Below are 17,040 nucleotides of genomic sequence, written 5' to 3'. Positions count from 1 at the left end.
CTTTCGGGGCGGTCAGCTAGGCTCGGAGTTCTTTTTGGGGCGGCCGGGGAGGCTCCGAGTGCCTTCCGGGGCGGCCGGGCAGGCTCCGAGTGCCTTTTGGGGCGAGTGGGGAGGCTCGGAGTGCCTTTCGGGGCGGCCGGGCCACCTCTGAGTGCCTTTGTGGGCGGCCGGGCCGCCTCCGGGTGCCTTTCGGGGAGGCCGGGTTGGCTCGGAGTGCCTTTCGGGGAGGCCGGGCCCCCTCTGAGTGCCTTTCGGGGTGGCCGGGCAGGCTCCGAGTGCCTTTCGGGGTGGCCGGACCACTCCTAGTGCCTTTCGGGGCGGCCGGGGAGGCTCCGAGTACCTTTTGGGGCGGTCGGGCCACCTCTGAGTGCCTTTCGGGGCGGCCGAGGAGGCTCCGAGTGCCTTTTGGGGCGGCCGGGGAGGCTCGGAGTGCCTTTCGGGGCGGTCGGGCCACCTCTGAGTGCCTTTGTGGGCGGCCGGGGAGGCTCCGAGTGCCTTTCCGGGCAGCCGCGGAGGCTCCGAGTGCCTGTTGGGGCGGCCTGGCCGCCTCCGAGTGCCTTTGTGGGCGTCCGGGGAGGCTCCGAGTGCCTTTCGGGGCAGCCGTGCCGCCTCTGAGTGCCTTTCTGGGCGGTCGGGGAGGCTCCGAGTGCCTTTCGGGGCGGCCGGGGAGACTCCGAGTGCCTTTCGGGGCGACTGGGGAGGCTCCGAGTGCCTTTCGGGGCAGCCGGGGAGGCTCCGAGTGCCTTTCGGGGCGGCCAGGACGCCTCCGAGTGCCTTTTTGGGCGGCCGGGTCGCCTCCGAGTGCCTTTTGGGGCGGCCGGTCCGCCTCCGAGTGCCTTTCGGGGAGGCCGGGTTGGCTCGGAGTGCCTTTCGGGGCGGCCGGGGAGGCTCCGAGTGCCTTTTGGGGAGGCCGGGCCCCCTCCGAGTGCCTTTCGATGTGGCCGGGGAGGCTCCGAGTGCCTTTTGAGGCGGCCGGGGAGGCTCCGAGTGCCTTTCGGGGCGACCGGGCCGCCTCCGAGTGCCTTTCGGGATGGCCAGGTACGCTCCGAGTGCCTTTTGGGGCGGCCGGGGAGGCTCCGAGTGCCTTTTGGGGCAGCCGGGTTGGCTCCGAGTGCCTTTCGGGGCGGTCGGCGAGCCGGCTCCGAATGCCTTTCGGGAAGCCCGGGGAGGCTCCGAGTGCCTTTCGGGGTGGCTGGGCCATCCCAGTGCCTTTCGGGGCGGCCGGGGAGGCTCCGAGTGCCTTTCGGGGTGGCCGGGGATGCTCCAAGTGCCTTTTTGAGCGGCTGGGGATGTTCTGAGTGCCTTTCGGGGTGGCCAGGCCGCTTTCGAGTGCCTTTCGGGGCGGCCGGGGAGGCTCCGAGTGCCTTTTGGGGTGGCCGGGGTGGCTCTGAGTGCCTTTCGGGGTGGCCGGGGAGGCTCTGAGTGCCTTTCGGGGCGGCCGGGGAGGCTCCGAGTGCCTTTCGGGGCGGCCGGGGAGGCTCCGAGTGCCTTTTTGAGCGGCCGTGGATGCTCCGAGTGCCTTTGCGGGAGACTGGGGAGGCTCTGAGTGCCTTTCGGGGCGGCCGGGGAGGCTCCGAGTGCCTTTCGGGGAGCCCGGGCATACTCCGAGTGCCTTTCGGGGCGGCTGGGGAGGCTCTGAGTGCCTTTCGGGGTGGCCGGGCCGCCTCCGAGTGCCTTTCGGGGAGGCCAGAGAGGCACCGAGTGCCTTTCGGGGAGGCCGGGCAGGCTCTGAGTGCCTTTCGGGGAGGCTGGGGAGGCTCCCAGTGCCTTTCGGGGCGGCCGGTCCGCCTCCGAGTGCCTTTCGGGGAGGCCGGGCCGCCTCCGAGTGCCTTTCGGGGAGGCCGGGGAGGCTCCGAGTGCCTTTCGGGGTGGCCGGGCAGGCTCCGAGTGCCTTTCGGGGCGGTCGGCGAGCCGGCTCCGAATGCCTTTCGGGAAGCCCGGGGAGGCTCCGAGTGCCTTTCAGGGTGGCTGGGCCCGTCCCAGTGCCTTTCGGGGCGGCCGGGGAGGCTCCGAGTGCCTGTCGGGGAGGCCGGGCAGGCTCCTAGTGCCTTTTTGAGCGGCTGGGGAGGTTCTGAGTGCCTTTCGGGGTGGCCGGGCCGCATTCGAGTGCCTTTTTGGGTGGCCGGGGTGGCTCTCAGTGCCTTTCGGAGTGGCCGGTCCGGCTCTGAGTGCCTTTGTGGGTGGCCGGGGAGGCTCCGAGTGCCTTTTGGGGCGGCCGGGGAGGCTCCGAGTGCCTTTTGGGGCGGCCGGGGAGGCTCTGAGTGCCTTTCGGGGTGTTTGGGGAGGCTCCGAGTGCCTTTCGGGGCGGCTGGGGAGGCTCCGAGTTCCTGTCGGGGAGGCCGTTCCCCCTCCGCATGCCTTTCGGGGCGGCTGGGCCCGTCCCAGTGCCTTTTGGGGAGGCCAGGGAGGCTCCGAGTGCCTTTCGGGGTGGCCGGACAGGCTCCGAGTGACTTTGGGGGCGGCCGGGGAGACTCCGAGTGCCTTTCGGGGCGGCCGGGGAGGCTCTGAGTGCCTTTGGGGGCGGCCGGGGAGGCTCCGAGTGCCTTTCGGGGTGGCCACGGAGGCCCCGAGTAGCTTTCGGGGAGGCCGAGGAGGCTCCGAGTGCCTTTCGGGGTGGCCGGGGAGGCTTCGAGTTCCTGTTGGGGAGGCCAGGGAGGCTCCGAGTGCCTTTCGGGGTGGCTGGGCCATCCCAGTGCCTTTCGGGGCGGCCGGGGAGGCTCCGAGTGCCTTTCGGGGCGGCCGGGGAGGCTCCGAGTGCCTTTTTGAGCGGCCGGGGAGGCTCCGAGTGCCTTTTTGAGCGGCCGTGGAGACTCCGAGTGCCTTTGGGGTAGGCCAGGGAGGCTCTGAGTGCCCTTGGGGGCGGCCGGGGAGGCTCCGAGTGCCTTTCGGGGAGGCTGGGGAGGCTCCGAGTGACTTTGGGGGCGGCCGGGGAGACTCCGAGTGCCTTTCGGGGTGGCCGGGGAGGCTTCGAGTTCCTGTTGGGGAGGCCAGGGAGGCTCCGAGTGCCTTTTGGGGTGGCTGGGACATCCCAGTGCCTTTCGGGGCGGCCGGGGAGGCTCCGAGTGCCTTTTTGAGCGGCCGTGGAGACTCCGAGTGCCTTTGGGGTAGGCCAGGGAGGCTCTGAGTGCCCTTGGGGGCGGCCGGGGAGGCTCCGAGTGCCTTTCGGGGTGGCTGGGCAGGCTCCGAGTGCCTTTCGGATTGGCAGTGGAGGCTCCGAGTGCCTTTTTGAGCGTCCGTGGAGGCTCCGAGTGCCTTTGGGGGCGTCCGGGGAGGCTCCGAGTGCCTTTCGGGGCGGCCGGGCCGCCTCCGAGTGCCTTTCGGGGCGGTCAGCTAGGCTCGGAGTTCTTTTTGGGGCGGCCGGGGAGGCTCCGAGTGCCTTCCGGGGCGGCCGGGCAGGCTCCGAGTGCCTTTTGGGGCGAGTGGGGAGGCTCGGAGTGCCTTTCGGGGCGGCCGGGCCACCTCTGAGTGCCTTTGTGGGCGGCCGGGCCGCCTCCGGGTGCCTTTCGGGGAGGCCGGGTTGGCTCGGAGTGCCTTTCGGGGAGGCCGGGCCCCCTCTGAGTGCCTTTCGGGGTGGCCGGGCAGGCTCCGAGTGCCTTTCGGGGTGGCCGGACCACTCCTAGTGCCTTTCGGGGCGGCCGGGGAGGCTCCGAGTACCTTTTGGGGCGGTCGGGCCACCTCTGAGTGCCTTTCGGGGCGGCCGAGGAGGCTCCGAGTGCCTTTTGGGGCGGCTGGGGAGGCTCCGAGTGCCTTTCGGGGCGGCCGGGGAGGCTCCGAGTGCCTTTCGGGGCGGTCGGGCCACCTCTGAGTGCCTTTGTGGGCGGCCGGGGAGGCTCCGAGTGCCTTTCCGGGCAGCCGCGGAGGCTCCGAGTGCCTGTTGGGGCGGCCTGGCCGCCTCCGAGTGCCTTTGTGGGCGTCCGGGGAGGCTCCGAGTGCCTTTCGGGGCAGCCGTGCCGCCTCTGAGTGCCTTTCTGGGCGGTCGGGGAGGCTCCGAGTGCCTTTCGGGGCGGCCGGGGAGACTCCGAGTGCCTTTCGGGGCGACTGGGGAGGCTCCGAGTGCCTTTCGGGGCAGCCGGGGAGGCTCCGAGTGCCTTTCGGGGCGGCCAGGACGCCTCCGAGTGCCTTTTTGGGCGGCCGGGTCGCCTCCGAGTGCCTTTTGGGGCGGCCGGTCCGCCTCCGAGTGCCTTTCGGGGAGGCCGGGTTGGCTCGGAGTGCCTTTCGGGGCGGCCGGGGAGGCTCCGAGTGCCTTTTGGGGAGGCCGGGCCCCCTCCGAGTGCCTTTCGATGTGGCCGGGGAGGCTCCGAGTGCCTTTTGAGGCGGCCGGGGAGGCTCCGAGTGCCTTTCGGGGCGACCGGGCCGCCTCCGAGTGCCTTTCGGGATGGCCAGGTACGCTCCGAGTGCCTTTTGGGGCGGCCGGGGAGGCTCCGAGTGCCTTTTGGGGCAGCCGGGTTGGCTCCGAGTGCCTTTCGGGGCGGTCGGCGAGCCGGCTCCGAATGCCTTTCGGGAAGCCCGGGGAGGCTCCGAGTGCCTTTCGGGGTGGCTGGGCCATCCCAGTGCCTTTCGGGGCGGCCGGGGAGGCTCCGAGTGCCTTTCGGGGTGGCCGGGGATGCTCCAAGTGCCTTTTTGAGCGGCTGGGGATGTTCTGAGTGCCTTTCGGGGTGGCCAGGCCGCTTTCGAGTGCCTTTCGGGGCGGCCGGGGAGGCTCCGAGTGCCTTTTGGGGTGGCCGGGGTGGCTCTGAGTGCCTTTCGGGGTGGCCGGGGAGGCTCTGAGTGCCTTTCGGGGCGGCCGGGGAGGCTCCGAGTGCCTTTCGGGGCGGCCGGGGAGGCTCCGAGTGCCTTTTTGAGCGGCCGTGGATGCTCCGAGTGCCTTTGCGGGAGACTGGGGAGGCTCTGAGTGCCTTTCGGGGCGGCCGGGGAGGCTCCGAGTGCCTTTCGGGGAGCCCGGGCATACTCCGAGTGCCTTTCGGGGCGGCTGGGGAGGCTCTGAGTGCCTTTCGGGGTGGCCGGGCCGCCTCCGAGTGCCTTTCGGGGAGGCCAGAGAGGCACCGAGTGCCTTTCGGGGAGGCCGGGCAGGCTCTGAGTGCCTTTCGGGGAGGCTGGGGAGGCTCCCAGTGCCTTTCGGGGCGGCCGGTCCGCCTCCGAGTGCCTTTCGGGGAGGCCGGGCCGCCTCCGAGTGCCTTTCGGGGAGGCCGGGGAGGCTCCGAGTGCCTTTCGGGGTGGCCGGGCAGGCTCCGAGTGCCTTTCGGGGCGGTCGGCGAGCCGGCTCCGAATGCCTTTCGGGAAGCCCGGGGAGGCTCCGAGTGCCTTTCAGGGTGGCTGGGCCCGTCCCAGTGCCTTTCGGGGCGGCCGGGGAGGCTCCGAGTGCCTGTCGGGGAGGCCGGGCAGGCTCCGAGTGCCTTTTTGAGCGGCTGGGGAGGTTCTGAGTGCCTTTCGGGGTGGCCGGGCCGCATTCGAGTGCCTTTTTGGGTGGCCGGGGTGGCTCTCAGTGCCTTTCGGAGTGGCCGGTCCGGCTCTGAGTGCCTTTGTGGGTGGCCGGGGAGGCTCCGAGTGCCTTTTGGGGCGGCCGGGGAGGCTCCGAGTGCCTTTTGGGGCGGCCGGGGAGGCTCTGAGTGCCTTTCGGGGTGTTTGGGGAGGCTCCGAGTGCCTTTCGGGGCGGCTGGGGAGGCTCCGAGTTCCTGTCGGGGAGGCCGTTCCCCCTCCGCATGCCTTTCGGGGCGGCTGGGCCCGTCCCAGTGCCTTTTGGGGAGGCCAGGGAGGCTCCGAGTGCCTTTCGGGGTGGCCGGACAGGCTCCGAGTGACTTTGGGGGCGGCCGGGGAGACTCCGAGTGCCTTTCGGGGCGGCCGGGGAGGCTCTGAGTGCCTTTGGGGGCGGTCGGGGAGGCTCCGAGTGCCTTTCGGGGTGGCCACGGAGGCCCCGAGTAGCTTTCGGGGAGGCCGAGGAGGCTCCGAGTGCCTTTCGGGGTGGCCGGGGAGGCTTCGAGTTCCTGTTGGGGAGGCCAGGGAGGCTCCGAGTGCCTTTCGGGGTGGCTGGGCCATCCCAGTGCCTTTCGGGGCGGCCGGGGAGGCTCCGAGTGCCTTTCGGGGCGGCCGGGGAGGCTCCGAGTGCCTTTTTGAGCGGCCGGGGAGGCTCCGAGTGCCTTTTTGAGCGGCCGTGGAGACTCCGAGTGCCTTTGGGGTAGGCCAGGGAGGCTCTGAGTGCCCTTGGGGGCGGCCGGGGAGGCTCCGAGTGCCTTTCGGGGAGGCTGGGGAGGCTCCGAGTGACTTTGGGGGCGGCCGGGGAGACTCCGAGTGCCTTTCGGGGTGGCCGGGGAGGCTTCGAGTTCCTGTTGGGGAGGCCAGGGAGGCTCTGAGTGCCTTTCGGGGTGGCTGGGCCATCCCAGTGCCTTTCGGGGCGGCCGGGGAGGCTCCGAGTGCCTTTTTGAGCGGCCGTGGAGACTCCGAGTGCCTTTGGGGTAGGCCAGGGAGGCTCTGAGTGCCCTTGGGGGCGGCCGGGGAGGCTCCGAGTGCCTTTCGGGGTGGCTGGGCAGGCTCCGAGTGCCTTTCGGATTGGCAGTGGAGGCTCCGAGTGCCTTTTTGAGCGTCCGTGGAGGCTCCGAGTGCCTTTGGGGGCGTCCGGGGAGGCTCCGAGTGCCTTTCGGGGCGGCCGGGCCGCCTCCGAGTGCCTTTCGGGGCGGTCAGCTAGGCTCGGAGTTCTTTTTGGGGCGGCCGGGGAGGCTCCGAGTGCCTTCCGGGGCGGCCGGGCAGGCTCCGAGTGCCTTTTGGGGCGAGTGGGGAGGCTCGGAGTGCCTTTCGGGGCGGCCGGGCCACCTCTGAGTGCCTTTGTGGGCGGCCGGGCCGCCTCCGGGTGCCTTTCGGGGAGGCCGGGTTGGCTCGGAGTGCCTTTCGGGGAGGCCGGGCCCCCTCTGAGTGCCTTTCGGGGTGGCCGGGCAGGCTCCGAGTGCCTTTCGGGGTGGCCGGACCACTCCTAGTGCCTTTCGGGGCGGCCGGGGAGGCTCCGAGTACCTTTTGGGGCGGTCGGGCCACCTCTGAGTGCCTTTCGGGGCGGCCGAGGAGGCTCCGAGTGCCTTTTGGGGCGGCTGGGGAGGCTCCGAGTGCCTTTCGGGGCGGCCGGGGAGGCTCCGAGTGCCTTTCGGGGCGGTCGGGCCACCTCTGAGTGCCTTTGTGGGCGGCCGGGGAGGCTCCGAGTGCCTTTCCGGGCAGCCGCGGAGGCTCCGAGTGCCTGTTGGGGCGGCCTGGCCGCCTCCGAGTGCCTTTGTGGGCGTCCGGGGAGGCTCCGAGTGCCTTTCGGGGCAGCCGTGCCGCCTCTGAGTGCCTTTCTGGGCGGTCGGGGAGGCTCCGAGTGCCTTTCGGGGCGGCCGGGGAGACTCCGAGTGCCTTTCGGGGCGACTGGGGAGGCTCCGAGTGCCTTTCGGGGCAGCCGGGGAGGCTCCGAGTGCCTTTCGGGGCGGCCAGGACGCCTCCGAGTGCCTTTTTGGGCGGCCGGGTCGCCTCCGAGTGCCTTTTGGGGCGGCCGGTCCGCCTCCGAGTGCCTTTCGGGGAGGCCGGGTTGGCTCGGAGTGCCTTTCGGGGCGGCCAGGGAGGCTCCGAGTGCCTTTTGGGGAGGCCGGGCCCCCTCCGAGTGCCTTTCGATGTGGCCGGGGAGGCTCCGAGTGCCTTTTGAGGCGGCCGGGGAGGCTCCGAGTGCCTTTCGGGGCGACCGGGCCGCCTCCGAGTGCCTTTCGGGATGGCCAGGTACGCTCCGAGTGCCTTTTGGGGCGGCCGGGGAGGCTCCGAGTGCCTTTTGGGGCAGCCGGGTTGGCTCCGAGTGCCTTTCGGGGCGGTCGGCGAGCCGGCTCCGAATGCCTTTCGGGAAGCCCGGGGAGGCTCCGAGTGCCTTTCGGGGTGGCTGGGCCGTCCCAGTGCCTTTCGGGGCGGCCGGGGAGGCTCCGAGTGCCTTTCGGGGTGGCCGGGGATGCTCCAAGTGCCTTTTTGAGCGGCTGGGGATGTTCTGAGTGCCTTTCGGGGTGGCCAGGCCGCTTTCGAGTGCCTTTCGGGGCGGCCGGGGAGGCTCCGAGTGCCTTTTGGGGTGGCCGGGGTGGCTCTGAGTGCCTTTCGGGGTGGCCGGGGAGGCTCTGAGTGCCTTTCGGGGCGGCCGGGGAGGCTCCGAGTGCCTTTCGGGGCGGCCGGGGAGGCTCCGAGTGCCTTTTTGAGCGGCCGTGGATGCTCCGAGTGCCTTTGCGGGAGACTGGGGAGGCTCTGAGTGCCTTTCGGGGCGGCCGGGGAGGCTCCGAGTGCCTTTCGGGGAGCCCGGGCATACTCCGAGTGCCTTTCGGGGCGGCTGGGGAGGCTCTGAGTGCCTTTCGGGGTGGCCGGGCCGCCTCCGAGTGCCTTTCGGGGAGGCCAGAGAGGCACCGAGTGCCTTTCGGGGAGGCCGGGCAGGCTCTGAGTGCCTTTCGGGGAGGCTGGGGAGGCTCCCAGTGCCTTTCGGGGCGGCCGGTCCGCCTCCGAGTGCCTTTCGGGGAGGCCGGGCCGCCTCCGAGTGCCTTTCGGGGAGGCCGGGGAGGCTCCGAGTGCCTTTTGGGGTGGCCGGGCAGGCTCCGAGTGCCTTTCGGGGCGGTCGGCGAGCCGGCTCCGAATGCCTTTCGGGAAGCCCGGGGAGGCTCCGAGTGCCTTTCAGGGTGGCTGGGCCCGTCCCAGTGCCTTTCGGGGCGGCCGGGGAGGCTCCGAGTGCCTGTCGGGGAGGCCGGGCAGGCTCCTAGTGCCTTTTTGAGCGGCTGGGGAGGTTCTGAGTGCCTTTCGGGGTGGCCGGGCCGCATTCGAGTGCCTTTTTGGGTGGCCGGGGTGGCTCTCAGTGCCTTTCGGAGTGGCCGGTCCGGCTCTGAGTGCCTTTGTGGGTGGCCGGGGAGGCTCCGAGTGCCTTTTGGGGCGGCCGGGGAGGCTCCGAGTGCCTTTTGGGGCGGCCGGGGAGGCTCTGAGTGCCTTTCGGGGTGTTTGGGGAGGCTCCGAGTGCCTTTCGGGGCGGCTGGGGAGGCTCCGAGTTCCTGTCGGGGAGGCCGTTCCCCCTCCGCATGCCTTTCGGGGCGGCTGGGCCCGTCCCAGTGCCTTTTGGGGAGGCCGGGGAGGCTCCGAGTGCCTTTCGGGGTGGCCGGACAGGCTCCGAGTGCCTTTTTGAGCGGCCGGGGAGACTCCGAGTGCCTTTGGGGTAGGCCAGGGAGGCTCTGAGTGCCCTTGGGGGCGGCCGGGGAGGCTTCGAGTGCCTTTCGGGGAGGCTGGGGAGGCTCCGAGTGACTTTGCGGGCGGCCGGGGAGACTCCGAGTGCCTTTCGGCGAGGCCGGGGAGGCTCCAAGTGCCTTTCGGGGCGGCCGGGCCGGCTCCGAGTGCCTTTCGATGCGGCCGGGGAGGCTCGGAGTGCCTTTCGGGGTGGCCGGGCCAGCTCTGAGTGCCTTTCGGGGCGGCCGGTCCGCCTCCCTGTGCCTTTCGGGGCGACTGGGGAGGCTCCGAGTGCCCTTGGGGGCGTTCGGGGAGGCTCCGAATGCTTTTCGGGGCACCCGGGCCCCCTCCGAGTGCCTTTCGGGGCGGACGGGCCACCTCCGAATGCCTTTCAGGGTGGCCGGGCCGCTTCCGAGTGCCTTTTGGGGAGGCCAGGCCGGCTCCGAGTGCTTTTCGGGGCGGCCGGGGAGGCTCCCAGTGCCTTTCGGGGCGGCCGGGGAGGCTCCGAGTGCCTTTGTGGGCGGCCGGGGAGGCTCCGAGTGCCTTTCGGGGCGGCCGGGCCGCCTCCGAGTGCCTTTCGGGGCGGCCGGGGAGGCTCCGAGTGCCTTTCGGGGTCGACGGGGAGGCTCCGAGTGCCTTTTGGGGTGGCCGAGCCAGCTCCGAGTGCCTTTCAGGGAGGCTGGGGAGGCTCTGGGTGCCCTTGGGGACGGCCGGGGAGGCTCCGAGTGCCTTTCGGGGCGGTCGGGGAGGCTCCGAGTGCCTTTCGGGGCGGCCAGGACGCCTCCAAGTGCCTTTTTGGGCAGCCGGGTCGCCTCCGAGTGCCTTTTGGGGCGGCCGGTCCGCCTCCGAGTGCCTTTCGGGGAGGCCGGGTTGGCTCGGAGTGCCTTTCAGGGCGGCCAGGGAGGCTCCGAGTGCCTTTTGGGGAGGCCGGGCCCCCTCCGAGTGCCTTTCGATGTGGCCGGGGAGGCTCTGAGTGCCTTTTGAGGCGGCCGGGGAAGCTCCGAGTGCCTTTCGGGGTGGCCGGGGAGGCTCTGAGTGCCTTTCGGGGAGGCTGGGGAGGCTCCGAGTGCCTTTCGGGGCGGCCGGGCCGCCTCCGAGTGCCTTTCGGGGAGGCTGGGACGCCTCCAAGTGCCTTTTGGGGAGGCCGGGGAGGCTCCGAGTGCCTTTTGTGGTGGCCGGGCAGGCTTCGAGTGCCTTTCGGGGTGGCCGGGGAGGCTCCGAGTGCCTTTCGGGGTGGCTGGGCCCGTCCCAGTGCCTTTCGGGGCGGCCGGGGAGGCTCCGAGTGCCTGTCGGGGAGGCCGGGCAGGCTCCGAGTGCCTTTTGGGGCGGCCGGGGAGGCTCCGAGTGCCTTTTGGGGCGGCCGGGGAGGCTCTGAGTGCCTTTCGGTGTGTTTGGGGAGGCTCCGAGTGCCTTTCGGGGCGGCTGGGGAGGCTCCGAGTTCCTGTCGGGGAGGCCGTTCCCCCTCCGCATGCCTTTCGGGGCGGCTGGGCCCATCCCAGTGCCTTTTGGGGAGGCCGGGTAGGCTCCGAGTGCCTTTCGGATTGGCAGTGGAGGCTCCGAGTGCCTTTTTGAGCGTCCGTGGAGGCTCCGAGTGCCTTTGGGGGAGGCCGGGGAGGCTCCGAGTGCCTTTCGGGGTGGCCGGGGAGGCTTCGAGTTCCTGTTGGGGAGGCCAGGGAGGCTCCGAGTGCCTTTCGGGGTGGCTGGGCCATCCCAGTGCCTTTCGGGGCGGCCGGGGAGGCTCCGAGTGCCTTTCGGGGAGGCCGGGGAGGCTCCGAGTGCCTTTTTGAGCGGCCGTGGAGACTCCGAGTGCCTTTGGGGTAGGCCAGGGAGGCTCTGAGTGCCCTTGGGGGCGGCCGGGGAGGCTTCGAGTGCCTTTCGGGGAGGCTGGGGAGGCTCCGAGTGCCTTTCGGGGTGGCCGGACAGGCTCCGAGTGACTTTGGGGGCGGCCGGGGAGACTCCGAGTGCCTTTCGGGGCGGCCGGGGAGGCTCTGAGTGCCTTTGGGGGAGGCCGGGGAGGCTCCGAGTGCCTTTCGGGGTGGCCGGGGAGGCTTCGAGGTCCTGTTGGGGAGGCCAGGGAGGCTCCGAGTGCCTTTCGGGGTGGCTGGGCCATCCCAGTGCCTTTCGGGGCAGCCGGGGAGGCTCCGAGTGCCTTTTTGAGCGGCCGTGGAGACTCCGAGTGCCTTTGGGGTAGGCCGGGCAGGCTCTGAGTGCCCTTGGGGGCGGCCGGGGAGGCTCCGAGTGCCTTTCGGGGTGGCCGGACAGGCTCCGAGTGCCTTTTTGAGCGGCCGTGGAGACTCCGAGTGCCTTTGTGGGCGGCCACGGAGGCTCTGAGTGCCTTTGGGGGCGGCCGGGGAGGCTCCGAGTGCCTTTCGGGGTGGCCACGGAGGCTCCGAGTAGCTTTCGGGGAGGCCGGGGAGGCTCCGAGTGCCTTTCGGGGTGGCCGGGGAGGCTTCGAGTTCCTGTTGGGGAGGCCAGGGAGGCTCCGAGTGCCTTTCGGGGTGGCTGGGCCATCCCAGTGCCTTTCGGGGCGGCCGGGGAGGCTCCGAGTGCCTTTCGGGGAGGCCGGGGAGGCTCCGAGTGCCTTTTTGAGCGGCCGTGGAGACTCCGAGTGCCTTTGGGGTAGGCCAGGGAGGCTCTGAGTGCCCTTGGGGGCGGCCGGGGAGGCTCCGAGTGCCTTTCGGGGTGGCCGGACAGGCTCCGAGTGACTTTGGGGGCGGCCGGGGAGACTCCGAGTGCCTTTGTGGGCGGCCGGGGAGGCTCTGAGTGCCTTTGGGGGCGGCCGGGGAGGCTCCGAGTGCCTTTTGGGGTGGCCACAGAGGCTCCGAGTAGCTTTCGGGGAGGCCGGGCAGGCTCCGAGTGCCTTTCGGGGAGGCCGGGGAGGCTCCAAGTGCCTTTCGATGCGGCCGGGGAGGCTCCGAGTGCCTTTCGGGGTGGCCGGGGAGGCTCCGAGTGCCTTTCGGGGTGGCCAGGCAGGCTCCGAGTGCCTTTTGGGATGGCCGGCTAGGCTCCGAGTGCCTTTCGTGGAGGCCGGGCTGCTTCCGAGTGCCTTTGTGGGCGGCCGTGAAGGCTTCAAGTGCCTGTTGGGGCGGCCAGGCCGGGTCTGAGTGCCTTTGTGGTCGGCCGGGGAGGCTCCGAGTGCCTTTGTGGGAGGCCGGGGAGGCTCTGAGTGCCTTTCGGGGCGGCCGGAGAGGCTTCGCGTTCTTTTTGGTGCGGCCGGGCCAGCTCTGAGTGCCTTTCGGGGCGGCCGGTCCGCCTCCCTGTGCCTTTCGGGGCGACTGGGGAGGCTCCGAGTGCCTTTGTGGGCGTTCGGGGAGGCTCCGAATGCTTTTCGGGGCAGCCGGGCCCCCTCCGAGTGCCTTTCGGGGCGGACGGGCCACCTCCGAATGCCTTTCAGGGTGGCCGGGCCGCTTCCGAGTGCCTTTTGGGGAGGCCAGGCCGGCTCCGAGTGCTTTTCGGGGCGGCCGGTCCGCCTCCGAGTGCCTTTCGGGGAGGCCGGGCCGCCTCCGAGTACCTTTCGGGGAGGCCGGGGAGGCTCCGAGTGCCTTTCGGGGTGGCCGGGCAGGCTCCGAGTGCCTTTCGGGGCGGTCGTCGAGCCGGCTCCAAATGCCTTTCGGGAAGCCCGGGGAGGCTCCGAGTGCCTTTCAGGGTGGCTGGGCCCGTCCCAGTGCCTTTCGGGGCGGCCGGGGAGGCTCCGAGTGCCTGTCGGGGAGGCCGGGCAGGCTCCGAGTGCCTTTTTGAGCGGCTGGGGAGGTTCTGAGTGCCTTTCGGGGTGGCCGGGCCGCATTCGAGTGCCTTTTGGGGTGGCCGGGGTGGCTCTGAGTGCCTTTTGGGGCGGCCGGGGAGGCTCTGAGTGCCTTTGTGGGTGGCCGGGGAGGCTCCGAGTGCCTTTTGGGGCGGCCGGGGAGGCTCCGAGTGCCTTTTGGGGCGGCCGGGGAGGCTCTGAGTGCCTTTCGGGGTGTTTGGGGAGGCTCCGAGTGCCTTTCGGGGCGGCTGGGGAGGCTCCGAGTTCCTGTCGGGGAGGCCGTTCCCCCTCCGCATGCCTTTCGGGGCGGCTGGGCCCGTCCCAGTGCCTTTTGGGGAGGCCGGGGAGGCTCCGAGTGCCTTTCGGGGTGGCCGGACAGGCTCCGAGTGCCTTTTTGAGCGGCCGGGGAGACTCCGAGTGCCTTTGGGGTAGGCCAGGGAGGCTCTGAGTGCCCTTGGGGGCGGCCGGGGAGGCTCCGAGTGCCTTTCGGGGAGGCTGGGGAGGCTCCGAGTGACTTTGCGGGCGGCCGGGGAGACTCCGAGTGCCTTTCGGCGAGGCCGGGGAGGCTCCAAGTGCCTTTCGGGGTGGCCGGGCCGGCTCCGAGTGCCTTTCGATGCGGCCGGGGAGGCTCGGAGTGCCTTTCGGGGTGGCCGGGCCAGCTCTGAGTGCCTTTCGGGGCGGCCGGTCCGCCTCCCTGTGCCTTTCGGGGCGACTGGGGAGGCTCCGAGTGCCCTTGGGGGCGTTCGGGGAGGCTCCGAATGCTTTTCGGGGCACCCGGGCCCCCTCCGAGTGCCTTTCGGGGCGGACGGGCCACCTCCGAATGCCTTTCAGGGTGGCCGGGCCGCTTCCGAGTGCCTTTTGGGGAGGCCAGGCCGGCTCCGAGTGCTTTTCGGGGCGGCCGGGGAGGCTCCCAGTGCCTTTCGGGGCGGCCGGGGAGGCTCCGAGTGCCTTTGTGGGCGGCCGGGGAGGCTCCGAGTGCCTTTCGGGGCGGCCGGGGAGGCTCCGAGTGCCTTTCGGGGTCGACGGGGAGGCTCCGAGTGCCTTTTGGGGTGGCCGAGCCAGCTCCGAGTGCCTTTCAGGGAGGCTGGGGAGGCTCTGGGTGCCCTTGGGGACGGCCGGGGAGGCTCCGAGTGCCTTTCGGGGCGGTCGGGGAGGCTCCGAGTGCCTTTCGGGGCGGCCAGGACGCCTCCAAGTGCCTTTTTGGGCAGCCGGGTCGCCTCCGAGTGCCTTTTGGGGCGGCCGGTCCGCCTCCGAGTGCCTTTCGGGGAGGCCGGGTTGGCTCGGAGTGCCTTTCAGGGCGGCCAGGGAGGCTCCGAGTGCCTTTTGGGGAGGCCGGGCCCCCTCCGAGTGCCTTTCGATGTGGCCGGGGAGGCTCTGAGTGCCTTTTGAGGCGGCCGGGGAAGCTCCGAGTGCCTTTCGGGGTGGCCGGGGAGGCTCTGAGTGCCTTTCGGGGAGGCTGGGGAGGCTCCGAGTGCCTTTCGGGGCGGCCGGGCCGCCTCCGAGTGCCTTTCGGGGAGGCTGGGACGCCTCCAAGTGCCTTTTGGGGAGGCCGGGGAGGCTCCGAGTGCCTTTTGTGGTGGCCGGGCAGGCTTCGAGTGCCTTTCGGGGTGGCCGGGGAGGCTCCGAGTGCCTTTCGGGGTGGCTGGGCCCGTCCCAGTGCCTTTCGGGGCGGCCGGGGAGGCTCCGAGTGCCTGTCGGGGAGGCCGGGCAGGCTCCGAGTGCCTTTTGGGGCGGCCGGGGAGGCTCCGAGTGCCTTTTGGGGCGGCCGGGGAGGCTCTGAGTGCCTTTCGGTGTGTTTGGGGAGGCTCCGAGTGCCTTTCGGGGCGGCTGGGGAGGCTCCGAGTTCCTGTCGGGGAGGCCGTTCCCCCTCCGCATGCCTTTTGGGGCGGCTGGGCCCATCCCAGTGCCTTTTGGGGAGGCCGGGTAGGCTCCGAGTGCCTTTCGGATTGGCAGTGGAGGCTCCGAGTGCCTTTTTGAGCGTCCGTGGAGGCTCCGAGTGCCTTTGGGGGAGGCCGGGGAGGCTCCGAGTGCCTTTCGGGGTGGCCGGGGAGGCTTCGAGTTCCTGTTGGGGAGGCCAGGGAGGCTCCGAGTGCCTTTCGGGGTGGCTGGGCCATCCCAGTGCCTTTCGGGGCGGCCGGGGAGGCTCCGAGTGCCTTTCGGGGAGGCCGGGGAGGCTCCGAGTGCCTTTTTGAGCGGCCGTGGAGACTCCGAGTGCCTTTGGGGTAGGCCAGGGAGGCTCTGAGTGCCCTTGGGGGCGGCCGGGGAGGCTTCGAGTGCCTTTCGGGGAGGCTGGGGAGGCTCCGAGTGACTTTGGGGGCGGCCGGGGAGACTCCGAGTGCCTTTCGGGGTGGCCGGGGAGGCTCTGAGTGCCTTTGGGGGCGGCCGGGGAGGCTCCGAGTGCCTTTCGGGGTGGCCGGACAGGCTCCGAGTGACTTTGGGGGCGGCCGGGGAGACTCCGAGTGCCTTTCGGGGCGGCCGGGGAGGCTCTGAGTGCCTTTGGGGGCGGCCGGGGAGGCTCCGAGTGCCTTTCGGGGTGGCCGGGGAGGCTTCGAGTTCCTGTTGGGGAGGCCAGGGAGGCTCCGAGTGCCTTTCGGGGTGGCTGGGCCATCCCAGTGCCTTTCGGGGCGGCCGGGGAGGCTCCGAGTGCCTTTTTGAGCGGCCGTGGAGACTCCGAGTGCCTTTGGGGTAGGCCAGGGAGGCTCTGAGTGCCCTTGGGGGCGGCCGGGGAGGCTCCGAGTGCCTTTCGGGGTGGCCGGACAGGCTCCGAGTGCCTTTTTGAGCGGCCGTGGAGACTCCGAGTGCCTTTGTGGGCGGCCACGGAGGCTCTGAGTGCCTTTGGGGGCGGCCGGGGAGGCTCCGAGTGCCTTTCGGGGTGGCCACGGAGGCTCCGAGTAGCTTTCGGGGAGGCCGGGGAGGCTCCGAGTGCCTTTCGGGGTGGCCGGGGAGGCTTCGAGTTCCTGTTGGGGAGGCCAGGGAGGCTCCGAGTGCCTTTCGGGGTGGCTGGGCCATCCCAGTGCCTTTCGGGGCGGCCGGGGAGGCTCCGAGTGCCTTTCGGGGAGGCCGGGGAGGCTCCGAGTGCCTTTTTGAGCGGCCGTGGAGACTCCGAGTGCCTTTGGGGTAGGCCAGGGAGGCTCTGAGTGCCCTTGGGGGCGGCCGGGGAGGCTCCGAGTGCCTTTCGGGGTGGCCGGACAGGCTCCGAGTGACTTTGGGGGCGGCCGGGGAGACTCCGAGTGCCTTTGTGGGCGGCCGGGGAGGCTCTGAGTGCCTTTGGGGGCGGCCGGGGAGGCTCCGAGTGCCTTTTGGGGTGGCCACAGAGGCTCCGAGTAGCTTTCGGGGAGGCCGGGCAGGCTCCGAGTGCCTTTCGGGGAGGCCGGGGAGGCTCCAAGTGCCTTTCGGGGTGGCCGGGCCGGCTCCGAGTGCCTTTCGATGCGGCCGGGGAGGCTCCGAGTGCCTTTCGGGGTGGCCGGGGAGGCTCCGAGTGCCTTTCGGGGTGGCCAGGCAGGCTCCGAATGCCTTTTGGGATGGCCGGCTAGGCTCCGAGTGCCTTTCGTGGAGGCCGGGCTGCTTCCGAGTGCCTTTGTGGGCGGCCGTGAAGGCTCCGAGTGCCTGTTGGGGCGGCCAGGCCGGGTCTGAGTGCCTTTGTGGTCGGCCGGGGAGGCTCCGAGTGCCTTTGTGGGAGGCCGGGGAGGCTCTGAGTGCCTTTCGGGGCGGCCGGAGAGGCTTCGCGTTCTTTTTGGTGCGGCCGGGCCAGCTCTGAGTGCCTTTCGGGGCGGCCGGTCCGCCTCCCTGTGCCTTTCGGGGCGACTGGGGAGGCTCCGAGTGCCTTTGTGGGCGTTCGGGGAGGCTCCGAATGCTTTTCGGGGCAGCCGGGCCCCCTCCGAGTGCCTTTCGGGGCGGACGGGCCACCTCCGAATGCCTTTCAGGGTGGCCGGGCCGCTTCCGAGTGCCTTTTGGGGAGGCCAGGCCGGCTCCGAGTGCTTTTCGGGGCGGCCGGTCCGCCTCCGAGTGCCTTTCGGGGAGGCCGGGCCGCCTCCGAGTACCTTTCGGGGAGGCCGGGGAGGCTCCGAGTGCCTTTCGGGGTGGCCGGGCAGGCTCCGAGTGCCTTTCGGGGC

The sequence above is a fragment of the Struthio camelus genome, chromosome 22 (genome assembly GCF_040807025.1).
Source record: "Struthio camelus isolate bStrCam1 chromosome 22, bStrCam1.hap1, whole genome shotgun sequence".
NCBI lineage: Eukaryota > Metazoa > Chordata > Aves > Struthioniformes > Struthionidae > Struthio > Struthio camelus.
Note: the sequence above shows the minus strand (reverse complement) of the source record.